Source organism: Castor canadensis, chromosome 10 (assembly GCF_047511655.1).
Source record: "Castor canadensis chromosome 10, mCasCan1.hap1v2, whole genome shotgun sequence".
Lineage (NCBI taxonomy): Eukaryota > Metazoa > Chordata > Mammalia > Rodentia > Castoridae > Castor > Castor canadensis.
In genome coordinates this window covers 44635707-44660040 of record NC_133395.1, presented here as the reverse complement: position 1 = coordinate 44660040, position 24334 = coordinate 44635707, and positions in this window count along the sequence as shown.

The window sequence follows — 24334 nt, the reverse complement described above, 5'->3', positions numbered from 1 at the left end:
TGTCTTCCTCAATCTCTTTCTTCAGAAATTTATAGTTTTTCTTGTAGAGGTCATTCACATCTTTTGTTAGGTTTACACCTAGGTATTTGATTTTGTTTGAGGCTATTGTAAATGAAATTGTTTTCATACATTCTTTTTCAATTTGTTCATTATTAGTGTATAGAAATGCTAACGATTTTTCTATGTTGATGTTATATCCTGCTACCTTGCTATAGCTGTTGATGGTGTCTAGGAGCTTTTGAGTAGATAAGTATAGGATCATATCATCTGCCAATAGGGATATTTTGACCATTTCTTTACCTATTTGTATTTCTTTTATTCCTTCTTCTTGCCTAATTGCTCTGGCTAGGAATTCCACTACTATATTGAATAGGAGTGGAGATAGTGGGCATCCTTGTCTTGTTCCTAATTTTAGAGGTAATGGTTTCAGTTTTTCTCCATTAAGTATAATGCTGGCTGTAGGTTTGTCATATATAGCTTTCATAATGTTGAGGTACTTTCCTTCTATTCCTAGTTTTCTTATAGCTTTTATCATGAAATGATATTGGATCTTATCAAAGGCTTTTTCTGCATCAATTGAGATGATCAAGTGGTTTTTGTCTTTCCTTCTGTTAATGTGGTTTATTACATTTATTGATTTTTGTATGTTGAACTACCCCTGTATTCCTGGGATGAAGCCTACTTGGTTGTGGTGAATAATCTTTTTGATGTGTTGTTGAATTTGGTTTGCCATTATTATGTTGAGGATTTTTGCATCAATGTTCATTAAGGAGATTGGCCTATAGTTCTCCTTTTTGGAGGTGTCTTTACCTGGTTTTTGGATAAGTGTAATACTGGCTTTATAAAATATGTTAAGTAGTTTTTCTTCCCTTTCTAGTTCATGGAACAGTTTAAGGAGGGTTGGTATCAGTTCTTCTTTAAATGTCTGATAGAATTCAGCACAATATCCCTAAGGTCCTGGACTTTTCTTTTTGAGGAGACTCTTGATTTCTGCTTCAATTTCATTTTGTGTTATAGATCTATTCAGGTGATTAATATCCTCTTGGTTCAATTTTGAATGATCATATGTATCTAGAAATTTCCATTTCTTCAAGATTTTCTAATTTATTTGAATATAGGTTCTCGAAGAAGTCTCTGATGATTTCCTGAACTTCCATGGTGTTTGTTGTTATCTCCCCTTTTGTGTTCCTGATTCTATTAATTTGGACTTTTTCTCTCCTCATTTTAGTCAGGTTTGGCAGGGGTCTGTCGATCTTGATTATTTTTTCAAAGTACAAACTTTTTGTTTCATTGATTCTTTGTATGGTTTTTTTGGTTTCTATTTCATTGATTTCAGCTCACACCAGAATCTCTCCAAGATTCTACTTTAGGGAGCACGCTTTCTGCTTCCTCCCTCTAGTTGCCATCTTAGAATTTCCCATGTTGGAACTTTTTGAAGGCTTTTTCTATATCTATTGTGATGATCAAGTAGTTTTTTTCTCTGCTTTTATTAATGTGCATATTACATTATAGATTTGTGTATGTTGAACTACTCCTGTATCCTTGCAATGAAGTAGACTTGGTATGGTGCATGATCTTTCTGCTGTGTTGTTGGATTCTGTTTGCCATTGTATTACTGAGGATTTTTGCATCCATGTTCATTAAGGAGATTGGCCTTTAGTTCTCCTTTTTGGAGGTGTCTTTGGTTTTAAGATGAGTGTAATACTGGCTTCATAAAATGATTTAGGCAATGTTCCTTCCCTTCTTATTTCATGGAACAGTTTAAGAAGGGTTAGTATTAGTTCTTTAAATGTCTGGTAGAATTCAGCAGAGAATCCATCAGGTACTGGATTTTATTTTTGGGGGGACTCTTTTGTTGCTCCAATTTCATTATGTGTTATAGATCTATTCAGGTGATTAATATATTCTTGGTTCAATTTTGGATGGTCATAAGTACTTAGAAATCTGTCCATTTCTTCAAGAGTTTCAAATTTATTAGAATATAGGTTGTCAGAGTAGTGTCTGATGATTTCTTGGATTTCTGTGGTGCTTGTTGTTATCTCCACTTTTGCATTTCTGATTTTACTGATTTGAGTTTTTTCTCTCCTCATTTAGTCAGGCTTGCCAGGGATCTGTCAATCTTATTTATTTTTTCAAAGAACCAGCTTTTTTTCATTGATTCTTTGTATGCTTTTTTGTTTGTTTGTTTGTTTCTATTTCATTGATTTTTGCCCTTATTTTTATTATTTTTCTCCTGCTTGTTTTGGGATTTCCTTGTTCTTGTTTTTTAGGAGTTTGAGCTGTAGCATTAGTCATTGATTTGAAATCTTTCTTTCCTTTTAATATATGCACTCATGGCTATAAAATTTCCTCTTAGGAATGCCTTTTCTGTGTCCCATAGGTTCCAGTAGATTGTGTTTTTGTTTTCTTTAACTTCTAGGAACCTTTTAATTTCCTCTTTTATTTCATTGATGACCCATGGATTATTGAGCAATGTTTTGTTCAGCTTCCAATTGTTTGGATGTTTTTTATTTCTGTTTTTGTTGTTGAGTTCTAGTTTTAATGCATTGTGATCAGGTAGAATGCATTGGATTATTTCTATTTTCTTATATTTCCTGTGGCTTCCTTTGTGCCCTATGATATGATCAATTTTGGAGAAGGTTCCATGGGCAGCTGAGAAAAATGTATCCTGTGCAGAAATTGGATGAAATGTTCTGTTGACATCAGCTAGGTCCATTTGATCTATGGTGTGACTTAATTCTAGAATTTCTTTATTGAATTTTGTTTGGATGACCTAAAATAGGGAGGTATTAAAGTCTCTCACTACTACTGCATTGGAGTCTATATGTTTTCAGGTCCTTCAGAGTATGTTTGATGAAATTGGGTGCATTCACATTGGGTGCATAAAGGTTGACAATTGTTATTTCCTTTTGGTGTATTTCCCCTGTTAATATTATGGAGTGTCCTTCTTTATCTCACTTGATTAATGTAAGTTTGAAGTCTACTTTGTCCGACCTAAGCATTGCCACTCTTGCCTGTTTTTGGGGCAGTTGGCTTGGTAATTCTTCTCCCACCCTTTCATCCTAAGCCAGTGCTTGTTTCTGTTGATGAGATGGTTCTTCTGTAAGCAACAGATTGTTGGATCTTCCTTTTTAATCCAGTTTGCCAAACAGTCTCTTTTGATGGAGGAATTAAGTCCATTAACATTCAGTATTAGTATTGATTTGTATGTGGTGATTCCTGTCATGTAGTTGTTTTTATTGTTTAAGGGTATAATTGTGTGAGCTGAATCAATGTTACTCTCTACTTTCTTGCCTTTTCTTCTCCTGTGGTTTGGTACTGCCTGCCATTTCATTTTCTGTGTGCAGAATTCCTTGGAGAATATTTTGTAGTGGTGGCTTGGTGGCCATATATTTTTTTAGTTTCTGCTTATCATGGAAGACTTTTATTACTCTATCTATTTTAAATGATGATTTTTCTAGGTAGAGTATCTTAGGGTTGAAGCTATTTTCATTAAGTGCCTGGATCACCTCTGTCCATGCCCTTTTTGCTTTTAAGGTCTCTATTGAGAAATCTGCTGTGATTTTGATGGGTTTACCTTTGTATGTTGTTTGTTTTTTCTCTCTTACAACATTCAATATTCTTCTTTTATTCTCTGTACTTTTTTTTAATGATAATATGTTATGGGGTAGTTCTGTTTTGGTCAAATCTATTTGGTGTCCTGGAGGCTTCACATACCTGAATGGGCATAGTTTTCTCTACACTTGGGAAATTTTCTGATATTATTTTTTTGAATATATTATAAATTCCTTTTTCTTGTACCTCTTCTCCTTCTTCAATGCCCATGATTCTCAGGTTTGTTTTTTTTGCATATTCCTTTTGCAAGTCTTGAGTTGTTTGACTAAAAGCTCTTCAATTCTTCCTTGAATTTCCATTTCATCCTCAAGTTCTGAGATTCTGTCTTCTGCTCATTTTAGTCTGCTGGAGTGGCCTTCCATTGTGTTTTGTGTTTCTGTTTTGTTCTTTTTTCTGAGGTTTTCCATGTCATGTGTCACTTCCTCTTTAATATTGTCTATTTTCATCTTTATTTCTTTTATCTGCCTATTTATAGTGTTCTCTGCTTTTAGGGCTCCTATGATTTCATTTATTTATTTCTGTGTCTTCTTGTATTCTTTATTTTTGGTGTCTTTGAATTTTTTGAGTGCCTCTTGTACATTTTAGTTAACCATGTCTAGTATCTTCTCCATGAAATTCTCAGTGATTACTTGCAGGATATCTTCTTTAAGAATATTCTTGTGGACATCTTTGGGTTCCTTGGCAGCATTTATCTTTGTTTTGTTGGAGTCCAGAACGGGGTATTCATTTTGTTCCTTTCCCTTTGAATCTTGTATTAAATTATTTTTGCAGGGAGAACAGAGAATGGTTTCCATCCTTTTTTCTTCTTCCCATTTTTCCTATTGGTATTGTGTAACTGTTCTTGATTGGCTAGTTGGTTGTTTCAGTCACCTGTTTTCTTTTCTTGGTTAAATTTTGATTTGTGTTTGTATTGGGTTTTCAGTTTATTGTGTGTGTGTTGTTTCTGTTCCTGGTTTGGTGTGATTTAATATTAATTAATTCACAGTGATAAAATAAACAACAACAAAATGAAGACAAAAGAAAACAAATCAACAAAAAACCCAAGGAAATCAATGGGAAGGGATGAACAAACAAACAAAAAAGAAACAAACAAAAACTCCAGGTTCAGGATCAATAGAATTTCAGTCTTAGTTTAAGTTCTGGTGTTACCCCTCCAGTATCCAGTCCTAGTTTTGGTATTTAAGCAGAAGCTTGTCTTAGTTTTGCCAGGTGGTTGTCCTGTGGGTAGTGTTTTTTTTCTTCTTCTGTCTTTCGGCAGCTGCTCCTGCTCAGCTTCTCCCACAGTGAGTTCTTCCTATTATTTGCCCTGGTTTGGTGTTGTTTTATCTCTGTGCTTGTTTACTAAGGGCTTGTGTCTTTATCTTGCCCCCTTTCTCTGGGGCAAAGGCAAGATCAGTGATCCATCAGCTGGCTGCCACTGTCAGCGTGTTGTGATGGTTCACTGTTTGTTCCTCATTGCTGCAGAAACTGTCTGACTGTGGGTGCCCAGGTACTGAGCCCTGTAGTCTGCCTCCTTCACTCCTTCCTTACTTCAGTCAGCAGTTTATCACCTGCCTGCTGTTGTCCCTCCTCCCCTCTTCTCTGGTGAGCTTTCAGCAACCCCTGTCCCTTCTACTGTGTGCTAGTTTTATTGTTTATTGTTCAGTGTTTTTGAGGGAGGGATCAGTTTGTCCGGGGAGGTTGTACTGGTTTATCCCAGGGGTGGCTGAGGGATACCACATGACACTTGGCACTCACCTGTTTGTTTTGCTGAAGATATCCCAAGCATGTTTGGAGCTGGTGGATGGCAGCAACAGTGGCAGTGGTGATGATAGCATGGGGAGTAGCGGCCCATCTGTGTATCATGGCATGGAGAAGCCTTCCATGGGCTAAGAGTTCAGGGTGCCAAAGTTTCAACTCTCCCTAGTGCTTCACCTTTGCCAAGCATGGCTCTAGCATTTCAGCAATGTCCCTGATATGGAGCTCATGATGTCTGATTCTGTGCCCCAGTTGCCATTTTGGAAGATTCCTGTTAATGGAAAACCAAAGAGAGTTAGACATCAAAGGCATGTACTTGATAGATAAGAGGAAGAGGAGCCTGGGTAGTGAGGAATACTGGTAATCCAGTTCTCAGTAGGCAAAGACAGGAGAATCATTAGTTTTAAGGTAGCCTGGGATATATAGTGACATAAAGAGCAAGAGGATTCTTTCTAAAAGCAAGCTAGTCAAGGACTGAAGACAAGGACTAACCCTGGTTGAAAAAGGAATCTTAGGAACCTGTCTAAAGTTTGGTCAGCAAGTGTATCATTATCAAGTCTCACATCTCAAAGCCAAAGTGTCTGAATGGAAACTCTTTTTTTCCTTTCAAAACTGATTATTTCATAGCTTGTTATCTTTTGAAAAGACACTACTGACCATCTGCTTATACATATAAAACCAACATATCAGAAAGTCCTGTTAGTGTCATGTCATAAGTATATTTTAATTCTTCTTTCTTCAATGGCATACCTGTAATACATATTTCTACCACTTTTCACACTGTTTCCTACAATAGCTTCCTCCTAAGTTGTTATGTTTGTTCCATTCTTACTGGCCCCAACCTCCCAGTGAGAACAAGTTTTAAGAGTAAACCATATTGTGCTCAAAACCCAATAGTTTCCAATTACATTTAAATAACATCCCAAACTTTATTACTTCTGTAAAGTTCTTTCACAATTTGTCTCCAACCTCCAACATTAACTTTTTCTACTTTCTTTCTCAATATTCCCTGAACATACAGCCTTTTTAATATACTCATGAATATTCAACAGTGTTTCACATGGGTCCAATGTTCTCCAACCACTATTCATATTCCCTCAGTGTTGGTGGGACATGTAACATTAAAATCAGAATCTCCAATATATATCTATACTCTTATGTTTACTGCAACATATGTTCACTGTAGCCAAGATGTGAAACAAATCTAAATGTCTTTGAAAAGATGTACCAGTAAAGAAACACAGTGTATGTAGATGATGGAATATTATTCAGCTTTAAGAAGGAAGGAAATCTTGCCATTTGCAACAATATGAATGAAGATGGAAGATATTACACTATACAAGATAGAAAAACAACAACAAAAAAAGAGAAATACTACATGAATTTACATGTGGAGAACAAAATAGTTCAATTCAAAAATACAGAAAATAGAATGAATGTTGCCTGTGACAGGAAAGTAGGATAATGGGGTGTTCTTGTTCAAAGTATACAAAGTTTTATTATGCAAGTTCTGGGGACATAAAGTAAGACATGGAGAAGATACTTAAAAATACTCTGTTAATTTTTTATTTTTACCAAGATGATATATCTATGTAGAAGTGATGGATAAGTTAATTAGATAGAATGGGGCAAAAATTTCACAAAGAGTAAATATAATAAATACATCAAACTATACATCTTAGATACATGTAATTTATAGTCAACAAAAGTGTTAGAAAAAACAGATATTAAAGTAATAATTTGGTATGCAAAAAGAAATATATCTATGCATATCTTTGTTGGTTCCTTTTCATTTTTCAGATAATTGAAAAATTAAACTAAACAGTGTAATTCAATGTAAAACACTGTTAATTGAAATGAAGAGATTACTGAAAATCTTTATTTCTAACACTTGTAGTAATAGTGTAGGGAGTACAGAAACAATACACTATATTATTTTTGGCAAGTGATGTGCATGCATCTTGTAGCAAGAATACTGGAGAGCAGACTGAGACATTTACTTACCCTTCCTTATTACTTTCCTGCCACCAGTGCTTAATAGCTCATTCTTAAATAACACATTTTTTTCATTATTAATTTTTAATTTATTGTGTTTATATTACTTGTTGCCATAGGTTTGGTTTTCAAGACAAAGATCCTGAACCAAAGATTTCATGCAGGATTTTTGGGGAGACAGTCTTTTGCCAGAAAAGGAGGGTATGGGAAATTGAACCCAGCTCTTTGCACATGCTCCATGCAGGCTCTACTTTCCAGCCCTAGGAGTGAGAGAAGTAGGATTAGGAATAAGGAATCCTATTGAAGTTTTAGAACTAGAGTTGCCTTTTGACAATTTTTCCCAAATGAGACAAGAGGTCAAGGTTTTCAACCCTGTTGATCAGTCTTTGGATGTCAGCTCTCACCCTTTGACACTGGATGGTCTTTGACAGAAGCACACAATGGTGTGCCAGCAGGAGTCCTCACTCCAGGAAGTTCAGCTTCTAAGCATAGTTGATCAGTATAGGTGAGTAGAACTAGCAAAACTGCCTTAAGATTAATTATAAATTAAGTGCATCAGTGTTTTCAAATTTTGAATTTGAAACTACCACTCCAAGTGAAACACTATGTTTACCCAACTGTCTCATGCATGCACAGAATTATCCTTAATCCATTTACATCTGGTTAGGTTCAATATATCAAAACTGAATTCAATTCTTTATGTCATTATATAATACAGCAATGTCATAAAAGATTAGTCTTAGTTCTGGGTAACAACTTTGTCATGAAAAGTCATAATGGAGTTTCATGTACTTCCTTTGTAACCATGCTATCAAAGATATAAGTAATATGATGAAGAAAAATTTAGGTGATTTAGGACACTTGCATGAAATTTAAAGTGCATGATTTGGAAGTGAATATTCAAATTTCTCACAGATAATTTTCACAGAACTTTGCTGTAAAATATTATCATGAGAAATCTAGAATCAATAGATTCATATTTTCTTCACTTTATTAATTTTGCTTCTAGTGTTACACAATAAAAAGTGATACTCAGAGATAGCAATTAGGATACATTTTTAATTCTCTAAGAGGACTAGAACAGATAATAAACAAAAATCCATTACAATAAACAAGCACGAAAATATTTATGTTAAATATTCTTAGAAATTAAAGTGATTATGTCATGGATATCTTCAAAATTTTGTTCTAATTTTACATTAATTTTTTCCTAGAGAATTAATATTTAATTAGAGAGAAATCAGAAACTAATAAATGTAATAGGTACAGTGGTACTAAAGATGGTGATTTAATAATACTTAATAACATCTACTCATTGGAGCTACTGCTATAATTGTTTTATTTACTATTGCCTAAAGGTAATAACAAAAAAATTTCTTTTCAATATCACTTGTGGGGCAGAAGATGATAAAGTTTTATGACTTTTATCTTATTGTTTCATTTCCACTAACTGTGAAAATGTTTCACTGGTAAGAACTAATAGAGGGAACATAAGAGTGAACTTTTTAAGCCTCTTCTACATCCTCATGGATTCTTATGAACAGCAGCTTGTCACTCCTGCCTTTGTGGGCACAGCCTAGCACCAGGATAAAATAGTGATACCTGTGTTGTTTAAATTACAAAGTTGACAGCCAAAAAGGTGAGTTTTCCACAGGAAAAGAAATACATGAAAACAATAGTAACAGATCAAAAGAAGACAAGCTTGAAGAGTCATTTAATGCATAAACAGTGAAAGATAATAGACAACATATAAAGCTTGCATGATAAATCTGAATGTATATTTTAAATAAGTTTCTGAATCTAGAGTTCTACTTACAGGTAACTGAGCACTTTGATATTAAGAAATTTGAACACTTGGGAAAAGATATTGCTCTCATCACAACTCCACTTTCACAAGACATAATTGGGGAGGGTAATAAAAAGAATGGCTTCACGGAAAAATACTATTGAATATGGCTTCAATGGCAGTGAATTAAATAGGTTCAGCTACCAGTAATTATAATTGCTTAGTATTTTATATAAAAAAGTGCATGTTGACAAAAGTCTACTAAAGTGGTCGTCTACTTCACAGTAACAGAGACCTACTTTTGATTGTGGGAGAGTAGCAACGAGCTCCAATCAGATGGAGCATTCTTTAATTCAGTTTTCAAAGTGGCTAACAGTGTCAACTACCCTGCTCCAGAGCTGTTTGTTTTTTTGTGCTGAAATAACACACAGCATGATCATGATTCAAGAGGTTATTCTACATTATCAGGTAAATATTGAAATTATTGCATTTGATTAAATTTACCACCCCTACCACACCTTTAGTTTTCCACTACTTATACCTTCAGTACAATCAAAATCCATCAACAATATTCTTCTCCTCAGCAAGAGGCAATATTCATTTTCATTTCATTTCAATGTCTTCATGACTCTGAGGGTCCTCAGCTATTATAGCAGATTTAATTTACAAATAAGAAACCTGAGGATAAGAGAATTTGAATAACTTCTCATGTTCCCAATAACTGATTGGAGAACTAAGACACAGATTACATAGTCACCTAGTATTTTAAAATTCCCTATGTGACTGGTGCTTGTTACAATGTGTATGTGTGTAAAGGGGTATGCAAATCAGTATCTATGGATGTATATATGAATGTATGTGAATCTGTGTATGTGTATGTCTAAATTGAAGGTTTTTATTAAAATGATGACTGAGATCAATTAGCTGCTTTAGTTTTTATATGGTGGTAATTTTTATACAGTTCTTTTAAAATTGCTTTATAACTATTGTTGATCTCAAATATGGTTTTGCAGGAATTCTTAAACAAAACAATTGAATATTGGTATATCTAGTAAAATATTACTTATTGTTGAAAAATGAAGTTTCTTTTGGTGCACATTTGAGCAAGAAATAGAAATGTTCTCAGCAGGAGCAGGGTGACAAAGCTATGTAAAAGAAACTAAATGTTACAGTAATGAATTCCCAGCATGAGTTTGCTAGCATGAAAAAACATTTATCATTAATACATTATCATCAGTAGGTCTTTTTCTTACACAATTTAATTGGTAATACTGTGGGGAAAAATTCAGTTGTTTCACTTCATAGACTATGTAAATGAACAATTATCATATAGTCCTGTAAATGAAGCATTATGTTCCACCAAAACAATTACTAAGTCCAATCTTAAGCTTTTCCCCTTACATGCTTAACTGGGTTGCCATTTATTCTTTCCCTTAAACAGATCACCTGGTCATTTATCTCTGTGCCATTAAAAAATGAGACGTGGAAAAAAATCATCAAGTTCTTTGGCAAGACAAGAGATAAAAATAACCAACCAAATGACAAAAACATTTCTAATGCTGGCAATGAGTTAAGTACATTATTTTGATCAACATTATTTATTTCATTAGCTAGATGATTATAAAGGGTAGATATTGGCATATATAATTTGAAAATTCCAAATAATAAAAATTTAATGAAATTCATCATCTAAATTTGGAAATTTCCAGAATTTAATTAAAATTTTTAATAATGTTATAGAGGAAATGAAAGGACTATTAAGAATATTCCATTAAGTATTTAAAAGCAAAACATAGTAAATATCAAAGTAAACTGAAAGCTGTACTTTAAAACTATTTAAAAATGAATTTTTGAAAAAATATGTCCTATGTATATGCAAATCCATATATATTTATTAGAAACAAATATCATAAAATTTAAATTACCAGGTTGCCTCACATGTATTTCTGAGAGTTAGCAGGAAAGTCAACAATCATTGTAGTTTTCTTCTAGTTGTAAAAATAGGAAACGTGTCCTAAGAACATGAATCTATTGTGACTTTTCTGTCCAGTTTCAGTTGTTTTACTGCTATTGATTGCAATGTGCCAAACTGTGTAAGGACAATGGAAATTAACACCATGTTGAAACAGCCAAATTCATTTCACACAGCAATAATCACAATAATAATCAAAATGATATAGTCATCCATGAGAAAAGCACAATTTCATGAATCAGAGTCCCAAAGAAATCAATGTCAATCTTAAGAAAATGAGACAAATGTTTTCAAAGACACTAATTACTCTATTTCACTTTTTGTTTTGTTTTTAGTAGCATCTGTTATGTGGGAATCAATTTTGTTTGGCAATTTTGGCTTAAAAGAAAACAGGCAAATGTTTGTATTTTTTCCGTCTAATAATTGGGGGAGTTATAAGAGGCAGTAGGGATAGCATCGAAGAAGTTTGCCAAAATCTTCTGATTCAGCTTAATTTCCAAGAAACTATAGTTAAAGAAATTTTACTTATTTATCCATGCAGAATAATTAAGAACACCTCATTTTCACTGTTTGCTAGATAATAGCTCTGCTGGTAAAGTAGGTGAAATGTGTTCTCAATTCTTAAAATTTTACAAAAGTTGAAACAGGGATAAATCTAATTTATGTAAGAAATTGAAATGTATGTTTGATCTTTTGTATTTCCACTTTCTTTTTCTCATTCATACCTATGTAAGCTTCCTCTTTTGTTTTTTAGGCACAAAGAATTCATTCACCTCAACTTCATGTACATTACTATGCCATATTATCATTCTAATAATCAAGATGTCTAATGTCTCAGAATCTTTTCATTGCTCTGCAATTCATATGAAAAATGTATTCATAGGGCCTTTTTTTTTGACTAACATAAGTGGTTTAATTTTTGTGGTTAATGCTAACTTTGGATTAAAATTACAATTCATAGAAAAAATGTTCTTTTTTACAACAAACACCAGCAAAAAGAAGTATATGTAGAGAAATGATTTAGAGCATTTCTAGGGTACAAATATAGATTTTAAATTTTATATAGAACAAAAACCAAGATGTGAATTGTTGGGGTCCAAAGTTGACCACCCCTCAGAGGAACAAAAGACACTGACAATAATGTAAGCCACAAAGCGAGGTTTATTTCCAGCCAGCTGGGGTCCGGGTATCTGCCCGATGTAGTGGGTTTCAACGAGGACCCCGAATGCAAAGTTCAGGCTGCTTTTATATTTTTTAGACATTAGTCACGGTCACACAGCAATTTTTATGGTCCCTGGGGTCACATATTTCTGATATCACCCATATCCTGGTGGTGGGGCAAGATTACTTGAAGATTATTTATTAGGAATTTGGTAAACACCAGGTGTCTTAACTCATTGACACACATACCGTTCTAGCAAGATTAACCAGAAACAGTCCCTGTTCCCAGAAACCATCCCACCTCCCTTAGTTCCAGTAAGTGGTGGCTTGGGTCATGTTAGCCATGGCCGGCTTCAGGCTGAGTGGGCTGCAAGCCTCAAAGGTACCCTAACATTTGTACCCTAACATTCCCCCCTTTAGTTGTTCATAATGAGGAATCATGCTCATCTGGGCGATGAGTGTAAACATCCTCAGGGCTAGGTAACTGTTCATATTGCTGCCTCAGGACCATTAGTTGGATTGTACTAATTTGATCTTTCACGAAGGTCACTAGCTTATTCAGAATACAAGGACCAAAGGTTAGGATAAGCAGTAGTATGACCAGAGGGCCCACCAGGGTAGAGACCAAGGTAGTGAACCAGGGGGACCTATTGAACCAAGCTTCGAACCAATTTTCTTGGGCTTCCCTTTCCTGTTTCCTTTTTGCTAGTCCTTCCCTTACTTTAGACATAGACTCCCTAACTACCCCTGAATGGTCAGCATAAAAACAACATTCCTCCCCTAAGGCAGCACATATTCCCCCCTGCTGAAGGAACAATAAGTCTAGGCCCCGTCTGTTCTGAAGCACTACCTCAGATAGGGAGGTAAGGGATTTTTCTAGGTGACTAATGGAGGCTTCTATCCTCTCTATATCCTCATCTATGGCCGCGTGCAGCGAGGACATCCCTTTATGTTGAGTAGCCAGGGAGGCTATGCCAGTTCCTGCCCCAGCCACCCCTAGGCTAAGTAGGGTAGCAATGGTTAATGCAGAAATAGGCTCTCTCTTCTTTCTCTCACTTGTTCCTGTATTCCAGTATGAATATAGGCTCTCCTCAGAATGATAGATGATGCAGGGCAGCACAGCCACTAGGACACAGAATTCTTTACAGCTGTTAAACACATTAGTTGATAGGCAAGGGGTGAGCCCAGACTGTGAGCATACCCACCATCCATTGCCTTTTGGAATTACCCACTTAATACCATTGCCCCAGGTGGGGTTGTTTTCTACAACAGCACATAGGTCCTGTTTTCCCACCGGCACCTTCCCTAAGCAGGTTCCATGGCTGCTCACTTGTTGTATGGTCAGACCTCTCTTACGGTCTCCCCAGGAACATAGAGTGGAGTTTTCACTAGTCAAGATATCGTAGGTGACATTTAGCCCTATTGCCTCATAGAATGGGGGCCTCACATCATAGCACAGCCAGCAGGAGGTAGTCATATTAGGGTTGGTGTGGCTCAATGTTAGGAATGCAGCATTTACCAAATTCCAGAGGATGTCTGTGGACCCAGTCATGAGACTGGGCTTCACCAAGGGAGGGCCGGTGCCTAATGGTCCTGGAGTTTTAATACTAGCCTTTGTGTGAGGCCAGGTAGGGGCTGGGGTTGTGCGAGGTCGGAGAGGTGGCTCTACATAGGGTGGCTTGAGTACTTTGTTGGGGCCTACCGTTTTGGACAGTGGCCCCATGGGCTCAACTCTTAATCTGATTACTACGGTCAAGCCAGAATGTCCACCGTATTTATAAAACACAAGTCCCCACACCTTGCCACTGTCAGTGAAGGTGACCTTGATTCTATCTGTATCTGTGGGCTGGCATTCATGGGCAGGTGACAGAATTCTGCACCCCCAGGGTACCCTGTTTACAAAGGCAAATTTGATTAGGTCCGGTTTTGATATCCCCCACTTCCATTCACCATCGTTGGATGTGACACATGCCCATGACTTACAGAAAGAGTATTGTATCCCCCCACAGTCCTTGTTCTTTTTGTGGCCAGGGCAAGCATAAAAACCATAACATCGGGCTGACTCCGGGGCAGTAGACTTGTAGGCAGGATTGATGTCTCTAAAGCAGAATTGAAGCTCCGGCCACCAAGTTCCTATGGGGGCAGTGCGAGTAGTCTCGTTAAGGGTGGTATGAGTCTCCCCATCAGTGAGTATCCAGGTTTGCTTATAGGGCTGGTGAGGCTCCTGCTCTGGGCATTGAGCAAGATCAGAGCAACCAGCCAACCCATCCGTGGCTGCTCCTGAAGACTCTGCATGTTCCCGGGGTCGCAAAAGCTTCAGCTTCAATGGGTTATCTGGGTGCCACTGTGCGGTCCACTCTCTAGCCTCTTTCTTTTCCTGCTGATTGGCCTGATGTATGTGGGAGTGATGGATCCAAGGCCCGATGCCGTCAACCTTAAGAGCAGCGGGGGTAACCAGAATGACCAGGTAAGAGCCTTTCCATCTTTCTTCCAGAGTGTGGGCTCTGTGCCTCTTTACCCATACCCAATCCTCTGGGACGATGTCATGTTCCGGGTTTGATGTGTCCTTTGTCTCATACAAGGCATGCACTATGGGCCAGATTTCACGTTGGACCTCTTGTAGGGCTTTTAAGCTGGCCAAGTAATTTGGAGCCGTACTGGGGTCTTGGTCTGGTAGGGTTCAGACAACAATGGGGGGCAGAGCCCCATATAGAATTTCAAAAGGTGTCAATCCATGTACATATGGTAAATTTTAACCCGGAAGATGGCATAGGGTAGGAGGGCCACCCAGTCTCCTCCAGTCTTGATGGCTAATTTAGATAAGGTCTCCTTCAGGGTCTGATCCATTCTTTCTACCTGCCCTGAGCTCTGGGGGTTATATTCACAATGCAGTTTCCAATTAGTCCCCACTGCCCGGGCCAGCCCTTGTAGGACGTTTACTGATGAAAGCCGGACCATTATCAGAGCCTAGAGTTTCAGGGATGCCATATCTGGGTATGATTTCCTCCAGCAAAACCTGAGCTACAACTTGGGAAGTCTCTCATTTTGTAGGAAAGGCTTCCACCCAGCCTGAGAAGGTGTCTATCAGAACCAGCAAATACCTATACCCATACCTTCCCAGCTCCACCTCAGTGAAATCCACTTCCCAGCTCCATCCTGGCGCCCTGCCCCGTACCTGTGTACCTGTATGTAGGAGTCCCCTTTTGCTGGGTTTCATAGCCTGGCACCCGGCACATTGGTCCACAATCTTTTGAATCTGGGCTGTTTGATGCAGGAACCAGAGGCAGGCCGACTCGAGGAGGGCGAGTAGTTTCTTCTTGCCTAAATGGTTGGCTCGATGTAAATTGGAGAGGAGAAACAGTCCTAACTATTCAGGAAGGATCAGCCACCCTTCAATATCATGATACCAGCCTTGCTGATTGGGCTCCGGGCATCAGTGATCTTGGATCCACTCTTTGTCTTCCAGGGTGTACTTGGGTCGCGGTGGCAAGCATGGAAGCTTGGGCATGGGTAAGGTCAGCGCTAGGGTCATAGAGGCCAAAGCAGCATTTTGGGCCACTTTGTCCACACGCCAGTTCCCCGTAGCTTCTGGAGTCTGGGCAGATTGGTGACCAGAAACATGTACTACTGCAACAGCTTGGGGCTTCTGCACCACAGTCAGTAGTCTCTGGATCTCCGGGAGGTTACGTAGCTCCTTTCCTTCTGCTGTAATGAAACCCCTTTCCCGGTAGATGGTGCCATGTACATGGACGGTGCCGAAAGCATAACAGCTGTTGGTATAAACAGTCACTCGTTTTCCCTCAGCCTGCTCGAGTGCCTCTGCCAGCGCGATCAGTTTGGTCTTCTGGGCTGAGGTCCCCAGGTGCAGCAGGGCACTCCAAATTATGTTCCCACCTTGGTCCACCACCACTGCGCCCACCTTATGCACCCCATCTGAGACGAAGCTACTCCCATCTGTATACCCTACCAGCTCACTGTTGGGTAGGGCTGAGTCCTGGAGATTGGGGCGCACTTGGGTGATTTCAGCTATAATCTCCTGACAGTCATGTAGAGGGGCTTCCAGGTCCGGATTTGGCAACAAGGTGGCTGGATTTAGAGAAACCAGGTTGGAGAAGAGGATTCGGGGAGCATCCAGCAAGAGCCCTTGGTAATGAGTCAGTCGGATGTTGGTCATCCATCTACCTGGAGGGTGCTTTAGGACCCCCTCTACTGCATGGGGGGTTACCACCTTCAGATGTTGCCCAAAAGTGAGCTTATCTGCGTCCTTTACCATTAGGGCAACTGCCGCTATGATCCGCAGGCATGGGGGCCAGCCCGCTTCAACTGGGTCTAACTTTTTGGATAGATAAGCAACTGGCGGCTTCCAGGGCCCTAGGCGCTGCATTAATACCCCTTTCGCTATCCCCCTTCTTTCATCTACAAAGAGGGTGAAGGGCTTTAGAGGGTCTGGCAGCACCAGGGCCTGGGCTCTCAGGAGGGCAGTCTTGAGCTCCTCAAAGGCCCTTTTGTTGATCTGGCCCCCCAGGCCCAAGGGGCCTTGTCCTTAGTTGCCTCATATAAGGGTTTTCCCAGTTCAGCATACCCCAATATCCACAGCTGGCAGTAGCCCGCCGTCCCCAGGAACTCGCAGATTTCTCGAGCCGAGGTAGGGACGGGGAGTCTGAGAATAGTTTCTTTCATAGCATTCGTTAACCATCTGGTTCCCTCTTTTACCTCATACCCCAGGTAGGTGATTGTTTGTCTACAAATTTGAGCCTTCTTTACACTGGCCCGATAGCCCAACTTCCCCAGCTCCTGGAGGAGGTCTCCAGTGGCTTGCCAGCACTCGGCTTCAGATGCAGCTGCCAGAAGCAAGTCATCTACATACTGCAAAAGTGTGACGGAACTGTGGCTCCAGTGATATGAGTCCAGATCCTGATTAAGAGCCTCATTGAACAGAGTAGGGGAGCTTTTGAAACCTTGTGGAAGTCTAGTCCATGTTAGGTGTCCAGGAGTTCCCGTATTTTCATCATGCCATTTGAAGGCAAAAATGTGTTGACTATTGGGTACCAGGGCTATGCTAAAAAAAGCATCTTTCAAGTCCAAAGTGGTATACCAAACATGGGAGGGGGGCAAATGGATCAGCAAGGTATAGGGGTTGGGGACTGTGGGGTGGATGTCCTCGACCCTTTTGTTTACTTCTCTTAAATCTTGGACTGGCCTATAGTCTTTTCCCCCTGGTTTCTTAACGGGGAGAAGTGGAGTGTTCCAAGCAGAATGGCAGGGCCATAATATTCTGGCCTCCAGGAGACGGTTAATGTGAGGGGCAATCCCCCTCCATGCCTCGGAAGACATGGGATACTGATGGACTTGGATGGGCTGAGCTGAAACCTTGATCTCTACTATTACCGGGGCGTCATTATTGGGCCTGCTATTTGGTCCCAGGCGACCCTGGAGTTTGGGACATTCCTTCTTCCAATGTCCATATTCCTTACAATAGGCACATTGTCCCTGGTCTAGCCTGGGTCAATCTCTTCAGGGACGTGTGGGGCCGGTCTGTCCAGAACTCGGTCCAGCCAGACCCTGGACTCCTGCTAGCAATATCTTAGCCATCTCTTTTTGCTGTTTCTTGTTTTCCTTACTCTGGTGTTCCCTGTCCTCCTTCCAAATCCTTTCTTGTAGTTCCTGATTCTCCTTCCTGATTCTATCCTCTCATTCTTCTGGGGTTTCTTGGGTGTTAAAAACCCTTTCAGCTACTTTCATCAGATCCTGAGTAGTCATCTCCCCAAGCCCTTCCTGCTTGCCTAGTTTCTTCCTGATATCTGGGGCAGCCTGATTTATGAAGGACATTATGATGGCTGACTGATTCACCTCTGCTAGTGGGTCTAGGGGGGTATACTGTCTATATGCATCATAAAGACGCTCAAGGAATACAGCCAGGCTTTCATTTTCCCTCTGCATTATTGCCTTTACCTTAGCCAAATTGGTAGGGTGGTGGGCTGCCGCCTGGAAGCCTGCCATGAGTCTGGTGGTAGACCCAGAGATGCTCCCTACCTTCTGCATTCCCATAGTCCCAGTCGGGTCTGTTTAAAGGAAAATGATCACCAATCAGGTTTGGCAGAGTAGTCAGTTGCCCATTGTCACCGGGGACATTCTTTCTGGCTTCAGTGAGAATCTGCTCCCATTCCTTGGTGGTGAATAGAGTCTTAAGGAGCTGCTGACAGTCATCCCATGTGGGACTGTGAGTATGCAAAATGGACTCGAACAGATCACTCAGGCCTCTAGGGTCCTCAGAAAAAGGAGGATTCTGGGCTTTCCAGTTGTACAGGTCACTACTTGAAAAAGGCCAATACTGATAGGTGCATCCCCCATCAGGACCAGCACCACCCAGGGCCCACACCGGGAGGATGGAGGGCCCAGTGGAAGTGGAGGAGTGCTCCTCCTCTGGGGCTTCTTCTCGCTGCCTACAGGCCTGAGTCCCCTTGCCGGTCCAGAGACCTGGGCAGGGGGTGCAGACAGGGAGGCTGACAAGTGGGGAGGCTCAGGGGAGCCAGCTGCCTCTGGCTGGAGTGGCATGGCAGCGTCATATGGCAGGGGATTTACTTCACAATCTAAGTCTATCAAGGATGGATGGAGAGTTGGGTCTTCCTGCAGAATAGGCTTCTTAGGGAGTAGGGGTGTTCCCCGACATGGCCAGTATTGTGGGCCAGTCTGTAGGTGCTCCATGGATAAATGGCCACAGCCAGGAAGGGGGGTCTTCTACTAACGTCTGCCACATAAGGACGTAGGGATGTTGATCACAGTGGCCATGAAGACCGGGTCTATTAATGACATCTCAGACCTTCTTAATCGTGTCCAAGGAGAAGGTACCTTGATGAGGCCAGCCTACATTAAAGGTTGGCCATTCCGCTGAACAAAGGGTGTCAAACTTACCTTTCTTAATTTTCATGCCATAATTGTGTCCCTTAGTGCAGATTTCTGAAAAATGACTCAGAAGCAGGGTCTTAGGAGTTACCTGAGCCTGTCCCATGATGATCAGGAGAGATGGACAGAGGAGACAGCAAAGAACAAGAGAGACAATTCCAGCAGACAAACAAATTCACACAGGACTCTCCAATATACACAAGTACCGGCCGGTCAACCAGACTACTCTCACAGGCGCACTTCCATTCACACCAGATTCAGGATCCTTACTCAAAGACCACCCAAACGACGTCCACTGAGGATGCCGGCATGGTTCCTGACCATTGGGGATGTCTCCCACGACTTCCAATAGTGAAGCCTCCAGGGCTGTAACCCTTTCCTTCCACTCAATTAGAATTCTCAACCAAATTCAGACGGGGACTCTAAGTCCCTCCAAACGGAGGTGGCCAATCCTCCTTCTGCGGTCTTTCTCAACTAAACCTTGGTATCAGAGGCCATTTGTTCCTCTCAGAGAGGGGCTGAGATCTCGGTGGGACCTCCAGATGTTGGGGTCCAAAGTTGACCACCCCTCAGAGGAACAAAAGACACTGACGATAAGGTAAGCCACAAAGCGAGGTTTATTTCCAGCCAGCTGGGGTCTGGGTATCCGCCCAATGCAGTGGGTTTCAACATGGACCCCAAATACAAAGTTCAGGCTGCTTTTATATTTTTTTAGACATTAGTCACGGTCACACAGCAATTTTTATGGTCCTTGGGGTCACATATTTCTGATATCACCCACATCCTGATGGTGGGGCAAGATTACTTGAAGATTATTTATCAGGAATTTGGTAAACACCAGGTGTCTTAACTCATTGACTCACACACCGTCCTAGCAAGATTAACCAGAAACAGTCCCTGTTCCCAGAAACTGTCCCACCACCCTTAGCTCCAGTAAGTGGCAGCTTGTGTCATGTTAGCCATGGCCTGGGGGCTGCAAGCCTCAAAGGTACCCTAACATTTGTACCCTAACAGAACAAGGTAGAATTATGGACAGTAATATTTTAAAGAAAGATCATTGGAGAACAGGATATTTATACATTCTCAAAGTATCACTATCCAAATTTTTTTTTTTTCACATAAATGGATTTTATTTTGTGTCTTTTTCCCAAAGAATCTGGTTCTAGAACTGCCTCACTGGTTCCACGAAACTGTTGAGAGCCAGGGTTTTTTCTATCCTTCTGCTCTGTCATTCTTTTTTTATTATTATTATTATTCATATGTGCATACAGGGCTTGGTTCATTTCTCCCCCCTGCCCCCACCCCCTTCCTTACCACCCTCTCCCCCCTACCCCCTCAATACCCAGCAGAAACTATTTTGCCCTTATTTCTAATTTTGTTGTAGAGAGAGTATAAGCAATAATAGGAAGGAACAAGGGTTTTTTCTTGTTGAGATAAGGATAGCTATACAGGGAGTTGACTCACATTAATTTCCTGTGCGTGTGTGTTACCTTCTTGGTTAATTCTTTTTGATCTCACCTTTTCTCTATCATAGGGCCTTTTTAAACAAGATATTATGAAATGTTGATATATTAGACCTAAAACAACCAAGCAAATAATACTAGACAAATTAACAGTCAAAATTAAAATATACCATAACATTGTTTACAGAAATCAGCTGACAAACATATGACAGGAATAAATGTACAATAGTTGGTATGGTGAAAACTACACACTTTAAAAAAAGATTTTCTTTATAGTACACAATACCTTAAATATGCAATGAAGATATTTATATAATAAAGTATATTAAAATAAAACTCATTTGTGTGCTATACAACATGATATGCAGTGACTGAGAAGTTTGCAATGTATAGAATATATAAAATAGATAAAATTATTTGTAGAATTATGTAGTACAAACATTAGTAAGGTAAAATGCATAATATATCTATTTTTTATAAATTTAAAAGTAAAATACCAATAATTCAGAAGAAAATTTGATAAAAGTGAAAAAGAAGATAGTCATAGAATTAGCAAAATCATAGTCACCAAATATAAAGATGTCAATCTCATTAATTCAAGAAACTAGCAATAAATAACAGGTATTAATCCAATTTAACTTGAAAATAGATAAAAGTTGAATTGAAATCTACAGTCTATAATTGTATATATGTATTTATATTTACAGATCTATTTTAATGTAAATAATCCCATCTCAATAAATGATAATATAGCAGTTTTAGTAGTGTATATACCCCAAATCATCCAATTCTACTTTCAGAATTTTATAAAATAGTGTACAAATATAAAGGAATGCACATTGTGTTATTGTTATAATAAAACTTTTGTTTAGTAATGGATCAATAAAATGTGGGGTAGTCATGACAGTGTCCATCATACTGGAGGTATAATTAGCCACACAGGTAGCATTTAAAGAGAAGGTCTCATAAGAATTTCGCATATCAATCAATATTTATGACAAATATGGTAGTATAGATAAAATTACAATAGGAGTCAGTGCACCCCACAATAAGACAAATCATTTTAAAAGCAGTATAGCAATGGGCTGAGGTATGACTCAAGTATCAGAACACCTGTTTAACAAGCATAGGCCATGAGTTCAAATCACACTATGACCAAAAAAATACAGAAAAAGGAGATATTACATTAAAATATGAAGAAAACATGATGTAAATTAAATTTATGAAGCTATTGCCAATTGCCTGAGTAAGATAATAGATTTCTAACATTGTTGCTAAATTGGTGGAACATTTCAGTTCATCCACTGACTGATTTGCTTTTCAGCATGGCTGAGCTTAAGGTAACTTTACAAATAGGGCTCTTGCATAGAATATTGATCTTTTTTGCATATTCCAATTCATGTAAGAAATAAACCAGAAGAAAATCCCAATACAGTCCCTGTGGTAGATTTTCTAGATCTAAGGTATATAAAATGTGCATCTCAAATATATTTACTTTCAATTAAGGAATTCATTAAAATAAAAATATTAGTTATTTTTAATAATTATAAGTCAGATATCACGTCTGTAATCTACTTTATATAGTAACTATGAAAATGTCATGCTCAAGGAAAACCAGCTAAATTCTGAGTCTATAAATCTTTATGAGATATGTATATATGCAGAGACAGCTACATCAAAAAATGTATCAATCATCTTGTTATGTTTTGGATCTCAAATGTCCCCCAAAGTCTAAATGCTCCAGACTTGGTCACAAACCTGTGGTGCTACTGAAAAAAGTAGTGGGACCTTTAAGGGGTGGGGCCTAGTAGAAGGAAGTTAAGACATTGAGGTCATGTCCTAAAGGGACATGACAAACCCCTAGGTTTGTGGTAATGATGAAGTAAGCAGTTTCCTCCACTATGAGGGCATAGCCACAGGCTCAAAAACAATGGACTAAACAACCATGAACTGAAACCTGCAAAACTGTGAGTCCAAATCAGTTAATTATGTCATAGCAACACAAAAGTAACTAACACAGCTATCAAATCAAATAGAACTCAGTTGTTCACTACTTTCTTACCCTGCTTTATTTTTTGTTTCCATTACTCTGTTCTCCTGTCTTAGTCTTAATTTTCTTCTGTAATCCTCACTAGTGGGCACAGTTTGTGACTGTCTTCCTTGTTCCAACTACTATAATATAATTTTGGATTTTTAAGACACTGAATATTTCTAACCACTGCTGACCTACTTGAACATGTTAAATACACAGACTGATTGGTTATATCAGAGTGAAAAAAAAAAAAGAGGAGAAACACAAAGTAATTTTTTATTTTTTGTAGCAGTATAGCTGTACCAGTCATTTTTGAGTGAAATTTGGCCAACACTAAAACATTTTTTTCCTTTATGATTTAAATGTTCTGTTTGTAACTGGATAAATATTCTAATCAGTGGAAGTCATTTATTTTTACCCCAGAATTAGAGTTTTATGTCCTACCAGCAAATGGTTCCTGACTTTACAAAACAATGCCAGACTCTAGGGTCCTTATGGTTTGTCAAACAATGTTTATGAAACAAAATTCTTCTCCAAATAATTAATATTAACACAATATTATAGGTTGATATCTGCATTTATTCTTCTATATCAGTGTTGTTTAAATTAATGATGCATTTTATTTTTCAGCATCTTTTTTTTTCTAATTTTTCTTTTCACACTTCTTCTTTCAAGCTTCTTTAATGTAAATAAGGTATTTAGTTGACCTCCACAGTGCCACAAAATGTTTTAAGTAACTGAAACCTGTGGGTGATATATTCAACAATGCAGAGACTAGAAAAAGGCAGGCGGAAAGCCCCTAGATTGCTTAATTCTCTGATATTATATACTATTTTAGCAATGAATACAGAAATCAGAGAGATTATAAAGTTTAATGGAAGCCTATCTCTGATTCAGTGCCATGTATGCATTAAATTATGCTTGTTATTGCCAATGGTGTTGTATCTGAAGTTGAATTTTCCCAATTTCTCAGAAGTGACAGTTAAGTTATAATCTCAGCATGTTCAGCATGCTTAATGAACTCCTTGGGGAGACCAGAGTATCTGTAACACAATTAACTTCCCATTCTTATGTAAATGAAGAGTTTCAGAGTCCCTGATGGAAGCTGCTTTTTGGCTACAGTTAGCAAATGTATGCTATTAAATGACACAGGGAGCCTTAAGCTGAAATTTAGACTTCAGTAATTTGTGCTGTGACATGTGCAAAGTGCTTTGGAGGAAATGTGAGACCCAGTTGTTTAAATGTAGTTGATGAAATAGGGATTATAACCCTTGGCGAATCTGTCATCAGCAACCTGATTGCTTTCACATTTTCTCCTCTTAGGGAGGACTATTTGACATGCCTTTCACTTGTAATATTTGCTTTAATATTACTATTTTTTTCATTACATAATTGAAGTTGTTTATCTCAGATAAAACAAGTACAACAGAAAAAAAAATGTTTTTCTCTCTTCCCCTCAAAAGTGAAGGATAATTCAGTCAATATTTATGTCTAAAATATATCAGTTTCTACAAAAGCTTTAAAATTATACTTAAATATTAAAAGTTAAAATCATTAACATAAGGAATATCATGTTGAGAATGTAATACATAAAATTAAAATTAAAATACATTATTCTGTAATTTTTAAATGAGTTATTTCTGTTTTTAATTGATATAATATCTCCACAA